Source organism: Pygocentrus nattereri, chromosome 19 (assembly GCF_015220715.1).
Source record: "Pygocentrus nattereri isolate fPygNat1 chromosome 19, fPygNat1.pri, whole genome shotgun sequence".
Taxonomy (NCBI): Eukaryota; Metazoa; Chordata; class Actinopteri; order Characiformes; family Serrasalmidae; genus Pygocentrus; species Pygocentrus nattereri.
In genome coordinates, this window is record NC_051229.1 from 3847489 (window position 1) to 3869252 (window position 21764).

The window sequence follows — 21764 nt, forward strand, 5'->3', positions numbered from 1 at the left end:
CCACGGCTTATGAAGTCAGCCTCACATTATTTTTATTTATACAGGATGTCACCAGCGGGGCTCCTTAGGTTTGAGAAAGGCGTATATATAAATGCATTATTATTATTATTATTATTATTATTATTATTATTATTATTAAACACACTATGCTTTGTAAAAATAATAATAATAACGATGATGATGATGATAACAGTAATAATTGGAAAAATCTTTATTTAGGGTCTAATTTGAACAAATGAGACATTAATTGTGATTAAAGGCACAAAATAATGCAAATAATCAAGATTAACTGCACAAAATAAGGCGATTATCATGACAAGTGACACAACCTCGTATCTCCAACATGATAACTTTACAGGAGAAGGAGAAAACCTACTTTACTTTTAATGTAATTCGATGGAACCAGAATTTTTTTCTAAGTAATTTTTGGTCCATTCATCATAAAATGAAGGAACAAAAGGCATCTTCAAATTTTCAAACTAAAAAATTAGAACAGCTTAGATGTATCAGGGTCTCCGTTCTGACAGCAGCGACATATATGTGGTGATTTAGCGCTTTTGGCTGCTATTAATGCCTCCAGAACCAAAAATGAAGTTTTTAAAAATGTGACTTTTTCATCTTAATTCAGTCTGTTTATTTAATTTATACAGCGGTGACAAATTGCACTGATTTTAAAATGAGAAAAATGTTTATTTCGGGTCAAATAGAACAAATTAAACATGATTAAATTCCCAACATAGTGCAGTGAAGCAAGATTAAGTGCACAATATAAGGCTGTCGTGTGTATATATATATATATATATATATATATAGATAGTCAAGTTATATATCGGCAGGTTTCTGGTCTTGATTGCTAAGTATGAACGTGAAATACATGCCCCCTAGTTATCATATAAAAGAAGAAAACAGAAATAAATACATTAATGGAAAGAATAAAAAAAGGAATTAATTAATAAATAAATCAATAAAGTTGTTAAAAATCTAGGTACAGAAAAAACCCAGAATGAACATAGGGGATAATAAATAATAATAATAGAGACATAAGTAAAAAGAGAAATATAACTGCAGAATAAAGGAAATATGTGTATAATTACAGACAAAATAAGCAATATATGTTCAGTTATTGGTATTTATTGATTAAATTACCGAGTCATTTTTAAAAAAGGTTATTTATTTTTCCCTAATAACGCCTCCAGATGAAAACTTTAGTTTTATGTAATAAAATATGACTTTCAGCCCTTTTTATTTAGACATAATTGCCCTGTATTGGATTTTATTTAGACATCAGTATTTTTGCCCGTGTGTATCGATGCTACTTTTCCCACCAAGAATATCACGATACTTGAATTGTATTGATGTTTTGTCCCACCCCTGATGCTTTGAGTGCACAGAACTGGCTGTATTGAATGGAATGGAGTTCTCTGGATCAATGCTTTTATGAATAAAAGCCAAAAACAGCACAAACCAGGTATAAAATAAATTGAAGTATGAACTTAAATTTCTATTCAGTCTATTAGAGACGGAGTCAGCATAGTGGGGCTGTTACCTTTAGTCATAATTAACGTCAACATGTCAGTGTGTGTGTAAATGAACCCTCCTGGGATGCATGAAAAGGCACAGTGGTACTTTCCGTGGTGTTATAGTTGGGTGATCTGTCTAATACAGCGCTGTTATATCTCGGAAGTAACTAATTTGATCCTGTGGAGTGAATGTAAGATCCCGTTAAACTGATTTAAATAATGCGACAGGCGCTGGTGGGTATGAAGTGGCTGACAGCTGCACACGAAACGGTTTAATTACAAAAGCAAAATCTGTTTCAGCCGATTAACTGAAAAACGTACGGCGTAATAGAGGCAGGTCTGACTCACAGGGGCCGTTCCGCTTCACCGTTTAGAGGCAGTTCTGTACTTGCATAATTAAACGTATAGTTTCATAATTCATTACGTTACTTTTGTGTATGTAGAGGTTTGGTTCTGCACTTCTGACCTTTTTCCTGCTTGTTTTGACCTAAGAAATGATGTCATATAAACAGATGGGCTTTGGATCGAAAGGCTGTAATTCCACTTTCCACACAAGGTCTATGCTTCTTTAATAAATAAAATAAGCTAATACCCACATTTTAAAAATAAAAGTGCCATTATGGCTCCTCTGTTGTGAGTTACTCTCTAAAGAAGCCTAAAAAAATGTTCCTGAAGTTTAAAAAGCCTCCACATGTGATGCCGAAGTGGGTTTTGGGCCGAAATCGCCTCGAAACAAAGTTTCAGTAAAACAAAGTTTCAGTCAACAGGCAGCGAATTCATCACCAGTTCATGTAGGAACTTTCTGTGAGGGAGATTTTAGAGGGGGACGTCTGGTTCCTATCACCACCACTGTGAACAGCTCTGACTTTAAGTTTCTCTAAAGCAGAGCGTTTCACACCAAACGGCTCAAAATGACTCTGTTTATGTCTTAACCTCTTAAACTGCTCGGGACCACCGGTGGCTCCAAACCGCACTTGGTCATGTTCTTCATAACGTTCATATCTCATAAGCTCCATTCAGAAGCTGGGCGTCGTGTGAGGCTGTAGCTCTTCTCTCCAGTCTAATAGACGGTGATGTCATTTTAAACCCTTATAATAAAAGAAGCTGAACTTTGTTTGTTTTTCTACTGAAAGTCGAGCCGTTTTTCCCCAAATCTGGGCTCTAAACTATAAACAGACGGCGTCTCTTCAGTGATCTGCTCTGGAAACATCACTTTTAGAAAATAACACAAAGAGCGTCGCAGATTTTTGGGCAGTAAATTGTGAGCATATAGAGATATCAGAGATCATAAAACACACGTTCTGTTCATTTTAAGGGAACTTTAAAAACAAATAAATGAATAAAATAATAATAAATAAAATACAAATAAATAAATCCGTAAGCTAATCATTTTCCTTATGATTTGGCCATGTAAATTCAGATGGATAAACCAAAATATACCCAGGAGTATAAGAGATTTATTGAAATTATGGCAAAATTTTGTAAATTCGGTGGAATTCCCCTTTAACAGTGCAAGCGTGAGAAGTAACTAAGCGAACTGTGAGGAATTTGAGAGCTTTTCTGCCGCGGGGAACCGGCGAGGGTTGAGCGCCGGACTATTTTAGTGCGCGACGTTATTTCTCTCAGAGTGGAAACGCTAAAGACCCCCAGGAGAAGTCGGAGTCAGGAGGGCAACAGGTGAGCCCAAACGCTCTTGACCTCCGTCCAGCCGTCTCCTGGCTTTCCAAACGTCTCCAGTCTGGATGAAAGATGAACGTTGGGCCCTCCTCTCCTGTCTGGCGGATGGCTGAGTTCGCGGAGCTGCTGGGGCATGCAGATGGGCCGGGCGCGGTGTCTTTGGGGGCTGCGGAGTGCACCAGCGTGGATCTGAGAGTGATTATGCCCCAGAAAGCTTTCTCTAATGTTCACCATCTCCGCTCTACAGGGACCTGAAACTCTCCGAGTGCTGCTTGTCCTACTTCACCATCTACATATTTTGTTTAACTGACAAGGAGCAGGAGAAGCAGCTGCGTTAGGGAATAGGCCTCACGCTTAGAGGGCTGAAGCTGTTATAACTACATGATTACACAGTTAATTACACAGCACCGCACTTCCATTCTGAAGTCTGCGTTTCTGACTTATTGTGTTTGTTTCAGTGTCGAAATGTAAAGAGTTTTTTCTCTTTGAAAAACAGGCCAAAGCCTTCGAAGTTAAGCCCGTTCATAACAGAAAACACTGTTTATGACAGTGTGTTAAAATAATGTCAAAATAAGCAATTAAACAATAAATTAGGAGCTTCTATTTGAAAATAATGACTTGTTTTCTCAAATTAGACTTTTTATGTCAAAAATCTGTCTTAGTATCTTGACATAATGTCTGATTTTCTTCATTTTGACATAAACTACTGAAATTTCTTCATTCAAAATCTGTCCCCGTTATTTGGAACAGGTCAATATTTCAATAAATAAGTAATTATTTCAGTATTTTAAGTCAAAATGAAGGAAATCGTTCATTATTTCAAGCTACCAAGTCAGCAGGAAACAAGTCATTATTTTGAAATAGTAACTTGTTGCTTAGTGGCTTGTTTTTTGAGAAAATAAGTCATTATTTTAACATGACATATGTGTGGAATTATTAGGAATTATTGATATAAAATAATAATAAATTATCATGTTAAAACAAATATTTTTTTAGATGATACAATGTCTAAAAATTGTTTTGGTTAGTGAATAATTTGAGAAATAAAAATATCTTTGTTTTGGGAAAGGAAACTCATAATTTTGACTTTAAAAGTTGATATTTCAATCAAATAAGTCATTATTTTAACATAGTTACACAATATTTCAAGGAAATATGTAATTATTTCAGCATACGAAGTCCAAAAACGGAGAAGGAGAAGCATGTGTGTGTCTGGGATGTGTGTATGGTGTGAATGTGCTTGCTTGGCTACATCATCCATGTAAACGTACAGCGGGCTTTTGTTGTCGGCCGTAACTGCAGCTCGTAAGGCTGGATTAGGCCGATCGAGTCAGCTCTGACGTTTATTCTGCTTCTCAGCAGATCAGTATTTTGTTTCCGCAGCTCTGGACATGCTCGACTGACCACACTATACACTGTATCAACTATGCAGTGTATAAGATGCTGCAAATGGCCTTTCAGGACTTCTGCGCTCCTGAGATTTGGGGAAAACTGCTCCCCTCAGCTTCTCTGAGCTTCTCTGTAGCTCAGTAAGCGTCATTGTGTCAGCTGTTGGCGTTAAGGGGGGGTGGGAGGGTCGGGGGGGGGGCAGTTTGAGGAGGAGGATGGGCTTCTCCTCTTTGTAATGCTAAAGGCGGTCTTCTCTGGAATGCAGGGGCGGAAAAATACAAAGAAACTGAGCTTAAGTGAAAGATTGGATAGTGTGTCAGAGGCATTCAGTAGTCTGGGGTCTAAATTTGGAGTCTGATTTAGATTCAGGTACATGTATAACATGATTCTGATATGATGTTGGTTTTCTTTATATTCATAATAATGAAGAAAGCATTGAGAGGGAAGCGTATAGCTATCACACAGACCGCTACTCACAGTAAACTTCTTATCAAGAGTTTCTGTAAGTCGATAATCGCAGTTTAATATTTAGTAACGTTTGCCGTATTTTCGTCTGGTCTTCAGAGGAGACGAAGTTCATGCTCTGATCTTTAAAAGACGGCGGTGGGACGGACGTCCAGCTTATGCGTCTCAGAGCACGACGTCTTCCTCTCGGCCTTCTTTAATAAGGACGTGTGAAGGACGTTTTCCTGAGTCTGACGTCATTTTAAAGCAGTTAAAGACACAATCACTGCTCACTGCTGCTCATCTCACTTGGACTGGACCTCACGTGACGCTGGTTGTCATGGCAACGTCTACACTAAGTGGTTCTCTACGCATGCGCGTCATTTTGGATCGGAGTACTTGTAGTGAGCATGTAAACGGAGATTTTCATGAGATTGTTGAGTAGAGTGAGAACAAACACCTCAGTCTTAAACAGTAATCGAAATGTGTTCAATCGGACTGGCAAAAATCTTTGCGTGTAAACACAGCCAGTGTGAGAAGAGGGCGCCGCTGGACTGGTGCTAAATTGGTGGAATTTGGTGACCAGAAAGGGGCTTAGTGAGTTGAGTGTTCCCAAAGTTCTGATGGGCCGCTTTACAGGGTTTAGGGTTTAGGGTTTAGGGTTTAGGGTTTAGTCGAGTTTACCGTCATCCCACAATGAGTCACGATGATTTCCACATAAGCCGACTGCTGATTAAGCCTGTCACCTTTCCCAGTGTGTCGGGACACGCTGGCTCAGACACGTACCTTGCTCACAGGTGAGCTGTTCAAAAAGAAAAAAAAAAGAAAGTAGCCCCTCCTCATCCTGCCCCCATTGAAACAGGAGGAAACCTAACCCCAGTGATGTCACGCCTGCTCTGGCTCCGCCCACCCCAGCCCCCGGGCTCTTTCAGAGTGTGGAGCAGCTTTGTCTCAGAAGGGACTCTTGTGAAAACACAGAGGAGCACGAGAGGAGCACTGAGGAACCCCTGGAGACTCTTTACCAGTCAACTTTAATAACGTTCCTCTAGTGGATGAAGACGTTCAGAGGAAAGTGGAAGGTGGCCTTTTGTCTTCTCTCGCTGGAACAACTTCTCAGAGGGATTTCCCCACCTGGATGATATGCGTAAAGGATTTGAGAGCTTGTGCTGATCGCCCTTGGGGAATAACTGTAAAGACATTTTGAAAAGGAAAATAATAAGGATTAACGTTCCTCTGAAATTCCCGTGGATTTCATTTATTGTTGTGGTTCTTTTCGGATTGCATGGCTGTGGGTAAGTTTGCTAATCACCTGCTAAAACCGTGCGAGCTGTAAGTTTCAGCTGTGTGTTTTACGGCTTTGTGCTCTTACCGGCATGGAGAAAAGTTAAGAACGCGAATGAAACGTTGTCCTCTTTTTAAAAAGCTGGTGGGTTGAGATTCCAGATATTCCACTTGACCAGAGTTGGGAATTGTTTCATCCTTTTTTGGGAGAAAGTCGGTAAATGTGGAAGAATTGACTTGAGATTGATCCGGATGCAGAAAAGTTTGGAGAAGCGCCGGAAAGACACATTTCTTCTTTTTAATCCCGTTTGTGATGTTCTACTTGAGAAATGTTTATACAGCCTTTCCCAGGACACTTTCACTCTAGGTAGGGAAATTCCAGTTAATCAACTTTGGGAATGTTTTTAGTCCGTTTTTTTGGCTGTGATATTCTACTTGGTTGGCGGTGTTAGAAATTTTGTCATATTTTTGTTGCCAAAGTTTGGGAATTCTGTTATCTTATTATTGGCAATGTTAGGGAATTTTGACAAATTTTTATTGCCAATATTTGGGAATTGTCTGATATTTGTATTGACCGTTTTGCCATCTTTCTACTGGCAAGGTTTGGGAATTTTGCGGCCTTTTTATTTCCAACGTTCACAGATTTCACCATCTTTTTCTTGGCAGTGTTGGGAAATTTGCCATCTTTCTTTTGGCAATGTTAGCAGTTTTATCACCTTTTTATGATGAGAAAGTCTATAAAAGTGAAAGAACCGACTTTACTGGATGGAGGAAAGTTGAGCACTAAGTAGGAGAAATGATTTCATCTTGCACCCAAATTTTGTGATATTCTACTTGAGGAAAGTTGGGAACTTTTACATCCCTTTCCCGGAACACTTTTGCTGGAGGTTCTGATATTCTGCTTGAGCAACTTGTTAAAAAAAAGCAACCGTTATTTTAATTTTCCGTTCAGCCTATTAGAGCAGCGTCAGCATATCTGGAATGTGCAGTGCAACTTTAGACCTGTTTTCCGTTTGCGAGTTTGTGAGCCGTTTTTCTTGCGTGGAGGACTTCTCCGTCTTTTCCCAGAGCACTTTTACTGCTTCTTTTGTCCTTGTATTCTGGCTTGTTAAGCCTAAACAATGGTTTAACCTCGTCCTGGCTCTGCTCTGTTGGCTCTTTTGGCCCGTTGCCCTCGTTTGCTTTGCGGGGGGACTTTGAATGGAGGTCTACATAGCGCTGCGGCGCTGGCGCTAAGGTGAGACACCCTGCCGTGAAGTCGCAGAGGAGCCAGCCTGTTTTTCCAGTTGTCTCCTTTATCTCCTCTGGTGATCTCGTCGAGGTTCCTGAGGACGTCTGAGGCGCTGGAGGTTTCCTAGCGCCGCTACAGGAAAGGCAGCTGCCTTGATTAGAGGGGACAGCAGAAAATGAGAGGCTTTTTTCTGGTGAAGGTTTTTAGCTGCAGCATTCTTTGTAATTCGAGAGTGCTGATTGGAGAACGCCTGTAATTGCCCCCCTTTCGCCTGGTTAAATATTGTCTGTTGGCTGAAGAGAACCGGTTCTTTTTCAAACAAGCACATGCTAACGTGCTAACTTGTCATTCTCGGCGCTCAGAGTCGAGGAGAATAACGAAGCAGGTGTTGCGAAGCTCGGCTTTTGGTGTCGCCGCCCACAGACGAGACAAAACGGCAGAACTTGTTGTGTGTTTGTGGTTTTTGTTTCCCTCCGTTTGCTCTGTTTTCCTCCTCAGCTGTCTAAAGGTGACAACAGGGTGTAAAGGTAACATGCCTGTCTCACTTTGTTGAGCATGAAAGGCTGAGACCTCCTGAGGGAGCGTCTACTTGTGTGAGTTGCGCAAAAAAAAAAAAAAGAAGGGAAAAAAAAGAGCTGCTACGCTCCCTCGCTCTCTCGCTCCCTCGCTCCTGTTAATCATTCACCACCCGCTCCTGCAACCCTCACGTTCACCCGAGACTCACGAAAGGCTTCTCACAGTTCAACGGCAGATCTGATTTACGCATTTTCTCACCTAAATCTGGTCAATCAGACAAGCTGTTTGGTTCTGTGGGTCAGCTACAAGGCTGGTGTGGCTACCAAGTAGCTTATGACCAGTTAATATCATGCATATCATGCATGGGGGCCGTCGTGGGCTGGAGGTTGGGAGCCGGCCCTGTAACCAGAAGGTCACCGGATCGATCTCCAGAGCCGACAGCACGTGACTGAGGTGCCCTTGAGCAAGACGCCTAACCCCTAACTGCTCCCCGGGCGCTGCGGATAGGCCTGCCCACCGCTCCGGGCAAGTGTGCTCACTGGCCCCTAGTGTGTGTGCGCTCACTAGTGTGTATGTGGTGTTTCACTTCATGGATGGGTTACATGCGGACGTGAAAATCTCACCGTTGTGGGACGAATAAGCGTCACTTAATCTTGATCACACTTGTCTCAAAGCGTGTGGAGTCATATCTCTAATAATCTTGATTATCTGGTTTCTGACACTGTATGTCTCGCTCTTGTCTATAAACATGGACTGAAGTACATCAGCAAAGCCGATTGTGAGGATTGAATGTTTGGTTCCATTTTTGTAGAGAACATCTCAAATATGTGGATGGTTATCTGGAGATGACGCAGATTTGGTTCAGGATCAGCAGAAGCTACTGGAAAAGAGAGTCTGCTTCACTTCTGTAACACACACTTTTAATCTCGAGGGGCCAAATTGCACAATTTGGGGGGCGGAGAGTAGGTGGGCTTCAAACTGACCGTTTTTTAACATATGTGTTATATTACTACTACATATACAGCACTGTGTGGAAGTCTTAGGCACCCAAGACACGTTTTCAAAATCTATTTATTTGTGTTGTTTGTGTTTATTTGCTGAGAAAAGTGTTATTTTAATAAACAAAATATATAGAATATTAATTAATAATGATTTTACATATATATATATATATATAATAAACAGTGATGTTCTGGATGTTGGTGTGTTTGTTTAACCATCTCCAAGCCTCTCCTCCTCGAGGAAGTCCAGTATTATATGTAGTTAAAAAGCAGCTCCTGGTTTGACCAATCAGTGCTCAGTAAATTGAGCTCATGATGTAACTGATGATATTAACGAGTCTCTGTGGCGGCTGTGAAGGTGTCCAGGAAAAATATGGACCCGAGAAATTCTTGTTCCTTTTTATTGTTTTTCTGTTTATCTGAATTATAAATACGACTTTATTCTAATGTATATTGTGATAAACTCCCTGCTGAGGTCGAGTGTTTGCTTAGATGCCTGTAACTTTCACACAGTACTGTGTGTGTGTGTATATATATATATATATATATATATATATATATATATATATATATATATATATTCCGATATGTTCTCTTGGTTGAGGTCAGTGGGTTTAGAATAACATTTCTATTTTTCATGAGCGCTACTGTGACAGATTAATGCTGAAATAGCAAATATGCAAAGCTGAACAAAACCCTGTAACTCCAAAATAGTAACTTTACAGGAGAAGGAAAAACCGACTTTACTTTTAATGTAAGTCAATGGAACCAGACGTCTTCTCAAGTCATTTTGGGCCGTTTGTCTTGGTCCATTCATCATGAATTTTACACACAATGTAAAGGAAAACAGAAATTTTCAAATTATGTCAGAAACCGAAAAACATCAGAAATGGAGATTCAAGGTTTTGTTCCAACAACAGTGAAATCCTTCCTGACAGACTGGATAGTTTGAGTAGTTTGAGCTTTAAAGGGTCCATATCACTCATTTTTCATCCTTAGTGTCCACTGATCAAGTTTGTGTGTTTGTCCAGCAAATGGTCATAATTCATTTTTATATAAAACGGCTTTCCAACATTGCTGTATCCCTTCAGATGATTTCTATAGATCATTATCTATAGGTAGATTGGAAAAATGACCTGAATTAGATTTTCCACTGAACTGTCCCTTTAAAGTGACACTAATCTGTATATATGTCTGTTCACACCTCTGTAAAGCCTTTATGAGAGAGGGTCAGAGTGAAGTGGTCAACAGCAGCTGGAGCGTTTAAGTTTTTATCTGTTGGAGATGACCCCTCGTCTGTTACTCTTGACCTCCTGTGTATAGGCCAGTGACCTAAAATTCCTCCTTTTCATGACTCCTGTTGCCAGCTGCTCCTCTCAGGACAGGCTGGGAGCTCACTGGAGGCTCCAGGCCTTCAAAAGTGAGGCTGTTTGGGACATTTTCCAGTTTTTCTTGTAGGGTCTTTAACCCGAAAGCTCGAAGGACTTATATATGGCTCCAAACCTTCGTTTCTCCTTAATGCGTAACAGGAATAATGCATGTCTTCCTGAGGGATGTAGTTGAGTAGTTTGAGCATTAAAGGGCCCATGTATTACATTTTTCTTGCCTTTTCCCACATGAGGTCAATAATGAAGCAAGTTTTATGTAACAGCCAATCAGAACACAGATACTGTGTGATGCTAACCAGTCAGCACTCAGTAGCAGTAATGAGAGCTGATTGGTTAGTGTTACTGCTACTGAGAGCTGATTGGTTAGTGTTACTGCTACTGAGAGCTGATTGGTTAGAGTTACTGCTACTGAGAGCTGATTGGTTAGAGTTACTGCTACTGAGAACTGATTGGTTAGCGTTACTGCTACTGAGAGCTGATTGGTTAGCGTTACTGCTACTGAGAGCTGATTGGTTAGCGTTACTGCTACTGAGAGCTGATTGGTTAGTGTTACTGCTACTGAGAGCTGATTGGTTAGAGTTACTGCTACTGAGAGCTGATTGGTTAGAGTTACTGCTACTGAGAGCTGATTGGTTAGAGTTACTGCTACTGAGAGCTGATTGGTTAGTGTTACTGCTACTGAGAGCTGATTGGTTAGCGTTACTGCTACTGAGCGCTGACTGGTTAGAGTTACTGCTACTGAGAGCTGATTGGTTAGTGTTACTGCTACTGAGAGCTGATTGGTTAGCGTTACTGCTACTGAGAGCTGAATGGTTAGCGTTACTGATACTGAGAGCTGATTGGTTAGTGTTACTGCTACTGAGAGCTGATTGGTTAGTGTTGCTGCTACTGAGAGCTGATTGGTTAGCGTTACTGCTACTGAGAGCTGATTGGTTAGCGTTACTGCTACTGAGAGCTGATTGGTTAGCGTTACTGCTACTGAGAGCTGATTGGTTAGCGTTACTGCTACTGAGAGCTGATTGGTTAGTGTTACTGCTACTGAGAGCTGATTGGTTAGAGTTACTGCTACTGAGAGCTGATTGGTTAGAGTTACTGCTACTGAGAGCTGATTGGTTAGTGTTACTGCTACTGAGAGCTGATTGGTTAGTGTTACTGCTACTGAGAGCTGATTGGTTGGCGTTACTGCTACTGAGAGCTGATTGGTTAGCGTTACTGCTACTGAGCGCTGATTGGTTAGCGTTACTGATACTGAGCGCTGATTGGTTAGTGTTACTGCTACTGAGAGCTGATTGGTCAGCGTTACTGCTACTGAGAGCTGATTGGTTAGTGTTACTGCTACTGAGAGCTGATTGGTTGGCGTTACTGCTACTGAGAGCTGATTGGTTGGCGTTACTGCTACTAAGAGCTGATTGATTAGCGTTACTGTTAGTTTTAGTGTTACTGATGCTAAGCACTGGTTTTGTGTTCCAAGCTGTTTTGCTATTGTGCTTTTAAGACTGCTATATGTAAATTAGCCCTGTTCTGATTGGCTGCTGATTTATAAAGCAGTCCAGTCAAAAACATTGCGTATACATGAGTATGTGGGGCTTAACTGCTGTGGGCTGAGTCTGAGAACTGTGTTTTTTTGTTTTTTTTGTGACATCACAACAATTCAAATCCGGCTTTGTTTCTGTATATTGGCTGTATGGACTGTGGAGTGAGTGATGCAGTGTTTACATACTATTTTTACATACGTAAGTTTACATTAATTTACATAAGTAATTTATTTGAATAAATTGAGGAATTTTTTCCATGATGTGGGCCCTTCAAGATTAATTGACTCAACATTAAATCTGCAGTTTAAGGGGTTAAAATATATGATCCTGACAGTTTGTGTCTAAGGATGCGTACTTTGGGCGTACGCCACACTCCAGCGTGATTAATCCTTCAGTTTTGTTTGATTTGGAGTCGTCCGTGGCCCCAGTGGAAACCTCCATAGAGGTGAATTTCTCCGAGCTAATTTGCCGTCAGTAGAGATTCAGGTAAACTCCAGTTTAGAGCCCGGTGTGTTTATTTAATCTTTCTCAACTCCAGGTGGAACATCACACACACACTACTTAACATTGCAAATCAATGCCTTTGAAGGCGCCGATGCAGGTTAAATAGCTTTGTTTACTGCTGGGCCCTGTGGCCTCACTTTAATCACACATAGCAGTCAGGCTGGCTGTACGTGGTGAAACTTTCACAAAACTGTAGTTGCTTGAAACTTGAGTTGCATGATGTAAAGCTTACTGCAGCTCATTCGCAGCTCAGCCACAGCTGTCTCCACTCTCTGTGAAGCAAGTTTCATGTAACAGCCAATCAGAATGCAGATACTGTTTCACATGAACAGGTCGAACTGCTCCTGAACGCTGATTGGTTGGCATCACTGCTGCTGAGTGCTGATTGGTTGGCGTCACTGCTGCTGAGAGCTGATTGGTTGGCATCACTGCTACTGAGTGCTGATTGGTTGGCATTACTGCTGCTGAGTGCTGATTGGTTAGCGCTGCTACTGAGTGCTGATTGGTTGGCATCACTGCTACTGAGTGCTGATTGGTTGGCATTACTGCTGCTGAGTGCTGATTGGTTAGCGCTGCTACTGAGTGCTGATTGGTTGGCGTAACTGCTGCTGAGAGCTGATTGTTTGGCGTTACTGTTGCTGAGTGCTGATTGGTTGGCGTTACTGCTGCTGAGAGCTGATTGGTTGGCGTTACTGCTACTGAGAGCTGATTGTTTGGCATTACTGTTGATGAGTGCTGATTGGTTGGCGTTACTGCTGCTGAGAGCTGATTGGTTAGTGTTACTGCTGCTGAGAGCTGATTGGTTAGCGTTACTGCTACTGAGAGCTGATTGGTTGGCGTTACTGCTGCTGAGAGCTGATTGGTTAGTGTTACTGCTGCTGAGAGCTGATTGGTTAGCGTTACTGCTGCTGAGAGCTGATTGGTTGGCGTAACTGCTGCTGAGAGCTGATTGGTTGGCGTAACTGCTGCTGAGAGCTGATTGGTTGGTGTTACTGCTGCTGAGTGCTGATTGGTTGGCGTAACTGCTGCTGAGAGCTGATTGGTTGGCGTAACTGCTGCTGAGTGCTGATTGCTTTGCTTTATTTATTTTGTATTGTTTGTTGTTGTATTTTGGTGTATTTTCTGTTTGTAAAAGCTGGTTCGGTTTTTGAGCGTGATGGGAGGGAAAGTTCTTTACTAGAGAAAACTATTTTATCTCGTTCGTTAGACCCAGCAGCTCAGAGAGTCCATTAATTTCAGCTCAAATACAACTCAAGTTTTTTTATGTTCTATTTTCTTTATCTTTTCGTGTTTCTGAGCACAATTGAATGGCCTGACAGAGAGCATCAGAGTCACACTGGGAGTCAGACTGAGCTCCTGAACTGTGACGGTTCAGAGCGTCAGAGCGGCGAGCCCTGATCCGTTCTGGCAAGTGCTGAGGAACACTGGGGTGATCAGAGAGAGAGAGAGAGAGAGAGAGAGAGAGAGAGAGAGAGAGAGAATATAGAGAAGGATGAGAGAAAAAAGGGGAAAAGTGTGAGAACAGGGAGAACGGGAGAGAGAAACTAGATAGAGTGAATAGAGCAGGGAGAGGAAAGAAAGAGGGACAAAAATAGGAAGAGTACAGAGGCAGAGGAGAAGAGGGGAAGAGAGAAAAAGGAGAAAAGAGGCAGAGAGAGAAAGAGGGGAGAAAGAAAATAGAGAAGGAAGAGAGAAAAAATGGAAATGGTGAGAGAGAATAGGGAGAAGGGAGAGAGAGAAACCTAAAAGGGAGAATAGAGCAGACAGAGAAAAGAGAGGAACAAAAAGAAGAGAGAACAGGTAGAGAGAGACAGAAAAGAGGGAGAAAGGAGAGAGAGAACAGAGAGAGAAATGGGGAGAAAGAACAGAGAAAAGAGTGAAGGGAGAGAGAGAATAGAGGAGGAAGAGAAGAAGGAGTGGGAGAGAATAGGGAGAAACTAGAAAGAGAGAATAGAGAAGGGGGGGAGGGGGAGTGGGAGAGACCAAAGGAGGAAAAAGAAACAGAAAGAGGAAGGAGGAAGAGAAATAAAGAGAGAGAGAACAAGAGTTTTGTGCATTCTTAGGGCAGCTGGTGATGACAGAGTGATGAGTATTGGGGAGCTGCTGACCCGTAGCCACATTTACAGGCAGCCTAATAATTCATTAATAATCCGACTAATAGCTCCTAATGTCCATGTAAACACCTCAGTCGGAATGGTCTAGTCTGATTGAGGCCATTCGGGATACAATCTCTATCCGATTGAACGAGGTGAGTAATCCTGTAAATAATCCGTTAAAAAGAAATAATATCAGTGTAAACGCCTGTATCCGATTACATTCCCTATCGGAAAGTTTAAGTCCGTTCAACACGGCGGAGCAGAAACTGGTCTGCAGAGGAGACGGAGTTCATGCTGTGAGCTTTAAAAGACGGCGGTGGGACGGACGTCCAGCTTATGTGTCTCTTCCTCTCGGCCTTCTTTAATAAGGACGTGTGAAGGACGTTTTCCTGAGTCTGACGTCATTTTAAAGCAGTTAAAAACTCAATCACTGCTCACTGCTGCTCATCTCACTCTGACTGGACTCACATGATGTTCGCTGTCATGGCAACGTTTACTCTAAGTTTTAATCCATGGATGCGCGCCATTTGGATCGGATTGCTTGTAGTGAGCATGTAAACAAAGATTTTGATCAGACTGTTGAGTAGAGTGAGCACAAACACCTCAGTCTGAATCTGTAATCGGATTGGCAGGAATCTTTACATGTAAACGCAGCCACTGTTCCCTCCTCCCAACACACTCTGAGCCCTTTGATATTGATCGGCTGATACTGATATCTGAAATTTGTAATTTGATAGGGATAACAGCCGCAGGGTGTGCACCACAGCTACGGTTCTGGTGAGATGCACCAGGACCTCATTAGTAAGTGTAGTATTAGGATGGAGGGGTTGGGGGGTATAGCTATCTCTGAACGTCTCCACTGAAAGCTAATTAGCTCTGAGAAATTCTCCTCCGTGGAGATTTCCATCAGGGCCACGGTCGACTTTAAATCATCTGAATTAAAATTGTAATCAGACTGGAATGTGGCACAGGTCCAAAGATGTTTTGGCAAATAAAACTGATCGGTCAGATCTGTTAACCAGCTAAACGACACTCTCGTTATTGAGTTTGTAGTATTAATATCAGGGAAAAGTCTTGACTATCAAATATCGGAGTTTGGTGTGATGTGAAAACAAGTTTCAAAACTCCCTATAAACTATACGGCTAAATGACCTTACGGGCTTGTTGGACGTCCCATCCACAACAATGGGCAATATTGTAGAGTTGCCCCCCTTTGAGGGTATAACAGCCTCCAGTCTTCTGGGAAGCTTTCCACAAGATTTTGGAGGGAGTTTGTGGGAATTTGTGTCTATTGAGGCAAACGGCATTTGTGAAGTCAGACACCAATGTTGGACGAGAGGGTCTGGCTTTCAGTTGACGTTCCAATTCATCCCAAAGGTGTTCAGTGGGGTTAAGGTCAGGGCTCTGTGCAGGCCTCTGGTGTCCACCCCCCCCGCCCCCAAACTGCTCACTCCACGTCTTTGTGGAGCTCGCTTTGTGCACAGGGGCTCAGTCATGCTGGAACAGTAGAGAGTTTTCCCCAAACTGCTGACACAAAGCTGGAAGCAAATAATAGAATTTTGAAATGTGCTTCTATGCTGCAGCATCACCCTAACTGAGGGGCTCAAACCCATGAAAAACAGGCCCAGCCCATTATCCCTCCTCCACCAAACTTTGCTGTTGGCACTCTGCATTACAGTAGGTTCTCCTGCGGTCCACCAAACCCAGATTCACCAATTAGACTTAGAAAAAGTGAAGTGTGATTCATCACTCCAGAGAATGTTTCCACTTCTCCAGAGTCGTGGCGCTTTACACCCCTCCAGCCGACACTTGGCATTGCGCATAGTGATCTTAGGCTTGTGTGCAGCTGAAATCCTCTTCTACTTCACAGCGATAGTGCTTACAGTTGGCTGGGGCAGCATATTTTAATGGGATGTATTGGAATGTATTTCAGTGGAAACAAAGCTATTTCGAGGAATCCGTGAAGAGAAACCAACAGAACACCACAGCGTCTTTCTCAGGCAAAGAAAGCACTCATTACGTTTACAATTACCTTTAATTTTCCACTTCAGACGCCAATGTTAATTAGCCCCCACAAGTTTGTCAGCGCTGTATTTGTCAGCGCGGTAATGTGCTGATAAAATGCTTTCTCCAGTCGGCAGAGGCTAGCGTGCCACAAAGAGTGGAAATTGAATTATCTGACACGTTTAGCCGAATGCATTAAGGCGAGCGGATCCTGAATGACAGCCCAAATCCTCCATATTAAAGACGACGCTTCCTCCGCGAGCGCCGACCTCATCTCACTCCGCAAACCGTCTTCTTTATTGAAAGGGGGTCCGTTCGGAAGCACCCGGGCGTGTACAGGGCGACGGCTGGTGTTGCCTGAGAAGAGGAACGCAGATAGGGAGAGATGGGGAGATAAGAAAGTGCCGTCAATGCGTCAAACTCCGATTTGCCTGCGGACGGAGATAAGATGGAGCTGACGCAGGAGGCAAATTAGGGTTAGACTCAGTATAACTGTGTATCCATTCCTGTAGTCAGGAAGGGTTGAATAACAGTTCTGTCTGACAGTGTAACCATAGTTGCAGTTGGTCAGATTATCTGGAATTCAAATGAGACAAAAACATCCTGTTGAATCTGTCATATACTGACGAGCTTCAAAGGGGAACTCCACCTATTTTTTCAAATTTTCTGCCTAATTAAACAGTTAAGATGTAAACAGGGTGGTTCACAGCGGTTTGGCGTGGAACGCTCCATTCTAGAGAAACTTATTGAGTCAGAACTGTTCACAGTGGTGGTGATAGGAACCAGACGTCCACCTCTAAAACAGACGTCCACCTCCCTCACAAAGTTTTTCCTTAAAATGGTTATGAATTCACTGCCTGATATCCGAGAGACTGTTTTACGACAGATCGAGATGTTTTGTCCTAGAATGAACTCCATTCATGGTGGAGGGGTACATGCAGGCCACTGTGTAGTAGATTTTAACAAGGATTTCAAATTAATTTCCAGTGATTCTTTTAGTGAAATTCAATATAAATGTCTGGTTTATTTCAAATGAATTTTATTACGTTGCTAGTGATCTGCAGTCTGTATGATTTTTAAGATATGAATGATATGATATGAATTTTAATTTTTTTCATGAATATCTTTTGCACAGTTTACTAAGACAAAACCGAGTGTAATAGAAAACATAAAGCTAAAATGACTGGTTAGTCTTCAGTTAAAATGTGTCGGCTGTAAGCAGAGCCAGAAAGTTATTCCTTAAAATAGTTATGAATTGACTGCCTGGTGACTGAGACATTGGCTAAAGAGCCCCAGGGTTGAATGGAAAAGTTTGTGCACCCCTGGTCACATTTGTTGATTTGCTAAGTGTAAACAAATTTACGCACTTTTGCACATTTTACTGCATAATTGCTGTTTTTCTGGTAAATATAACATATTGATAACATAATAAATCATAAAATGTGGCCTGTGCAAAAGTTAGGGCTTATGTAATATACTATATCACAGCTGTTAGTACAAAACCTTGTATCTCCATTTTTGTAGTTTTTCAGTTTTTCACATTGTTTGAAAGTGCCTGCTGCTCTTTATATTGTCTGTAAATTTCATTGTAAAAAAAATGACCAGAAACGGCCCAAAATGACTTGGAAAGACGTCTGGTTCCATTGACTTACATTAAAAGTAGAGTACGTTTTTCCGTCTCCTGTAAAGTTACCATTTTGAAGATTTGGAGTTGTTGGTCCGACAACAGCGATATATAATTTATTATTTTCCAGTATTTACCATAAACAGAATTGTGCACAGGGAAGGGCATATTAAGGTGTGCCGTCTGTAGAGGATGTGTTGATTTAATTTCACTTAGAAAATATATAAATATATCATTTGACCATACAACTGTGTTTAAAATCCATTCATGGTGGAGGGATACACACAGGGTGTTCAAAATAGTCCCCCAAAAAAAACGTAATTTTCAAATTTACCACTATTTTTCAATCATGAGCATTCCACACAACACATGTGTAGACATGTGTCAGCAGTTGGTTGCCCTAAAGTAGCTGAATTCACTCATTAGAGGGACTGTCCGAATACTTTTGGACAGATAATGTATGTTTTTATGACATGTGCGCGATTATTACATAGTTTGTGGTCTGTATGCTTTTCTAGTAGATGACATTGTCATCCTACACAGCGCTGAGAGGCATATAAAGATGAAAACGTGGCAGTTGTAATCATTTTGAATGACCGCTGTGGTCATTAATTGTGACTGACAGGCTGTATGTATTAATGAACAGCCGCTCTACTGTATATGTATGTGTGCCAGCTGTATTCATCACTCCGCATTCCGGCGTCAACATCGGAGACTGGTCAAAATTCCCTGGATTCATTAGCCCCTTGTTTCTGTGAGTGCTGTTTATGAATGTGGACGATGCAGTTGGCTGCAGTGGCCGTAGCGCTACATGCAGCGCATTAGCCTAATTGCACACTGAGCTAATTGGTGACACATAAAACTTGATTTTGATTAATACGTGATTAATTGTGCCAAGTGAACCAACTGAGCTCGTTCGTAATCCCACAGATGGCTGAAAACCGCTATGAAGACGTTTCTCCACTGTAATAACGTAGTGCTGTTCTTGTATTTATTGTGATGATCTCACAAATTTGAATATTCATAGAGCAAATACCCCAATCAGGAATAACGTTCTGACCACCTGCTTGTTTCTACGCTCACTGTCCACTTTATCAGCTCCACTTACTGTATAGCTGCACTCTGTAGTTCTACAGTTACAGACTGTAGTCCATCTGTTTCTCTGATACTCTGTTACCCTGTTCTTCAGTGCTCAGGACCCCCATGGACCCTCACAGAGCAGGTACTATGTGGGTGGTGGGTCATTCTCAGCACTGCAGTAACACTGACGTGGTGGTGGTGTGTTGGTGTGTGTTGCGCTGGTATGAGTGGATCAGACAGAGTTTTTAAACACCGTGTCCACTCACTGTCCACTCTATTAGACACACCTACCTTGTCGGTCCACCCTGTAGATGTAAAGTCAGAGACGACAGCTCATCTGCTGCTGCACAATTTGTGTTGGCCATCCTCTAGTCCTTCATCAGTGGTCACAGGACTAGGGTTCTTCAAGGTTTCTATCTAGAACCACGAACACTCCAAAATCCCTTTGCATGATTAAAGGGTGCGTGGCATCATGAAAGGGTTCTTCAGATTGATGAAGAATGTGCTGTAGATGGTTCTGTACAGAACCTTTTTGAAAAGGGTTCTGTAAAGCACCAAAAAGGGTTCTTGTATTATAACAAGCTTGACATCCGGAACCCTGTTTGGTGCTAAATAGAACCCTTTTTAAAGAGGTGCTATATAGAACCATATACAGGACATTCTTCATCAGTCTGAAGAACCCTGTGAGAATGTGTGCGGTGTAGAACCTTTGTGAAAAGGGTTTTGAAGAGTGACCAGGCTGGACAAGATTAGAAATGAGCAGATCAGAGGGACAGTGAAGGTGGAGCAGTTGGAGATAAAGCCAGAGAGGCCAGGTTGAGATGGTTTGGACATGTGTTGAGGAGGAATAGTGGATATACTGGGCAAAGAATGTTGGAGATGGAGCTGCCGGGTAGAAGGAGAAGAGGTAGACCTCAGAGAAGGTTTATGGATGTAGTGAAGGTGGACATGGAGATGGTTGGTGTGAAAGTAGAGGAGGCAGTGGATAGGGCAAGATGGAGGCAGATGATCCACTGTGGCGACCCCTAAAGGGAGCAGCCGAAAGAAGAAGAAGATGAAGAAGAATTACAGTGTGTTGTTTTCCTTGCAGAACGGTGATCACACGTTTTTATTGCGTGAAATATCACGTGCTTTTTCTGTAGGGCTTCTCCTTCTATTCTCTTCTTGTTCTCAGACTTTTAATATTGAATAAAACATCTAAAGTTTGTCTTAATATGGAACCGCCTAACGTTTAAATCCACACAGTTATCGTTTCATATAAAATCAAAAAAACCTGTAAACATGGCGAGTGATTGACAGGCTTTTGAACGGTAATTGATATTTCTGCCGTATCGCACTTATTAGTGTGAATCCTCTGACTTAAAACAGACCGACTGAGCAGCCGTGGCTTAATTAAGCTTTCTGGGCCACATCGCTGACGCCTCGTTTAGGATGATGACACTTCTTTGTCAGCCGACGTGAGCGTCTCTCTAGGATGGCTTGATATGGCCCTAAATTATTTTGTTTGATATGTTAGCCTGATTGAACGACTCGAGCGCTAGAGATGAGAAATTTAACAGTCTAGTCTCTTTCGTTCTCGCTGTCTCTCTCTCTGAACAGCCTTTTTTTCATGTATTATTATTTTTCTTTTATAAAGCTGAATGTAAACCACTCAGTGCTTGGATCAGAGTGGTGTGGATAGATACACGTTCAGAGCTGTGCTTAAAGCGATAGTTCCGAAAAAAATCAGCCCCCCCCCAAAAAAAAAGCCCCTCTATCGATGTGGAGATGCTCCATTACTAGAACAACCTTGATCCAGACGCTGTGAGATTTCTGCCAGATTTTATCAGTGATTTCGAATATGTTTAGAAGAGATAAGAGCCTCGTCTTATATGACTGGTAATGGCTGCCTGATGCCTTTAATGTTGCCGCCAAGTGGACAGACTTTCCTTTAAAGGCTTTAGTGCAAGTCTTTCCCCAATGATGGACAACAGTACAGACAAAATTCAGAGCAGAACGTCCATGTTTATAGACAGCAGTAGCCATGTTTACATGCAGCCTAATAATCCATTAATAATCCCATTAATAACTCAATCGGGAATAGAATACGTCCATGTAAACACCTCAGTCGGAATAGTCTAGTCCGATTGAGGCCATTCGGGAATACAGTTTCTATCCGATTGGTCGAGGTGGGTAATCCTGTAAATAATCCATTAAATAGAAGAATAATATCCGTGTAAACGCCTGTATCCGATTACATTCCCTATCGGAAAGTTTAAGTCCGTTCTGCTTGTGCGTCGCGTCACAGTGAGAGTTTATACCGTTCAACACGGCGGAGCAGAAACTGGTCTGCAGAGGAGACGAAGTTCATGCTCTGGTCTTTAAAAGACGGCGGTGGGACGGACGTCCAGCTTATGCGTCTCAGAGCACGACGTCTTCCTCTCGGCCTTCTTTAATAAGGACGTGTGAAGGACGTTTTCCTGAGTCTGACGTCA

At 42.0% G+C, this 21764-nt stretch overlaps 1 protein-coding gene across 17 annotated transcripts in view; it reads left to right on the forward strand.

Moving 5' to 3' along the window:
• Nucleotides 1–21764, forward strand: part of ptprfb (protein tyrosine phosphatase receptor type Fb) — a 385507-nt gene that overhangs the window by 84241 nt on the left and 279502 nt on the right. Inside the window, exon 1 of one of the 17 annotated variants that reach the window (XM_037531029.1) lies at nt 5995–6322. The exons of the other annotated variants lie outside the window; for them this stretch is intronic. The gene's annotated coding sequence lies outside the window, so the exon portion shown is untranslated. Of the gene's footprint in view, nt 1–5994; nt 6323–21764 lie in introns of those variants that run through there. 17 annotated transcript variants of the gene reach the window in all.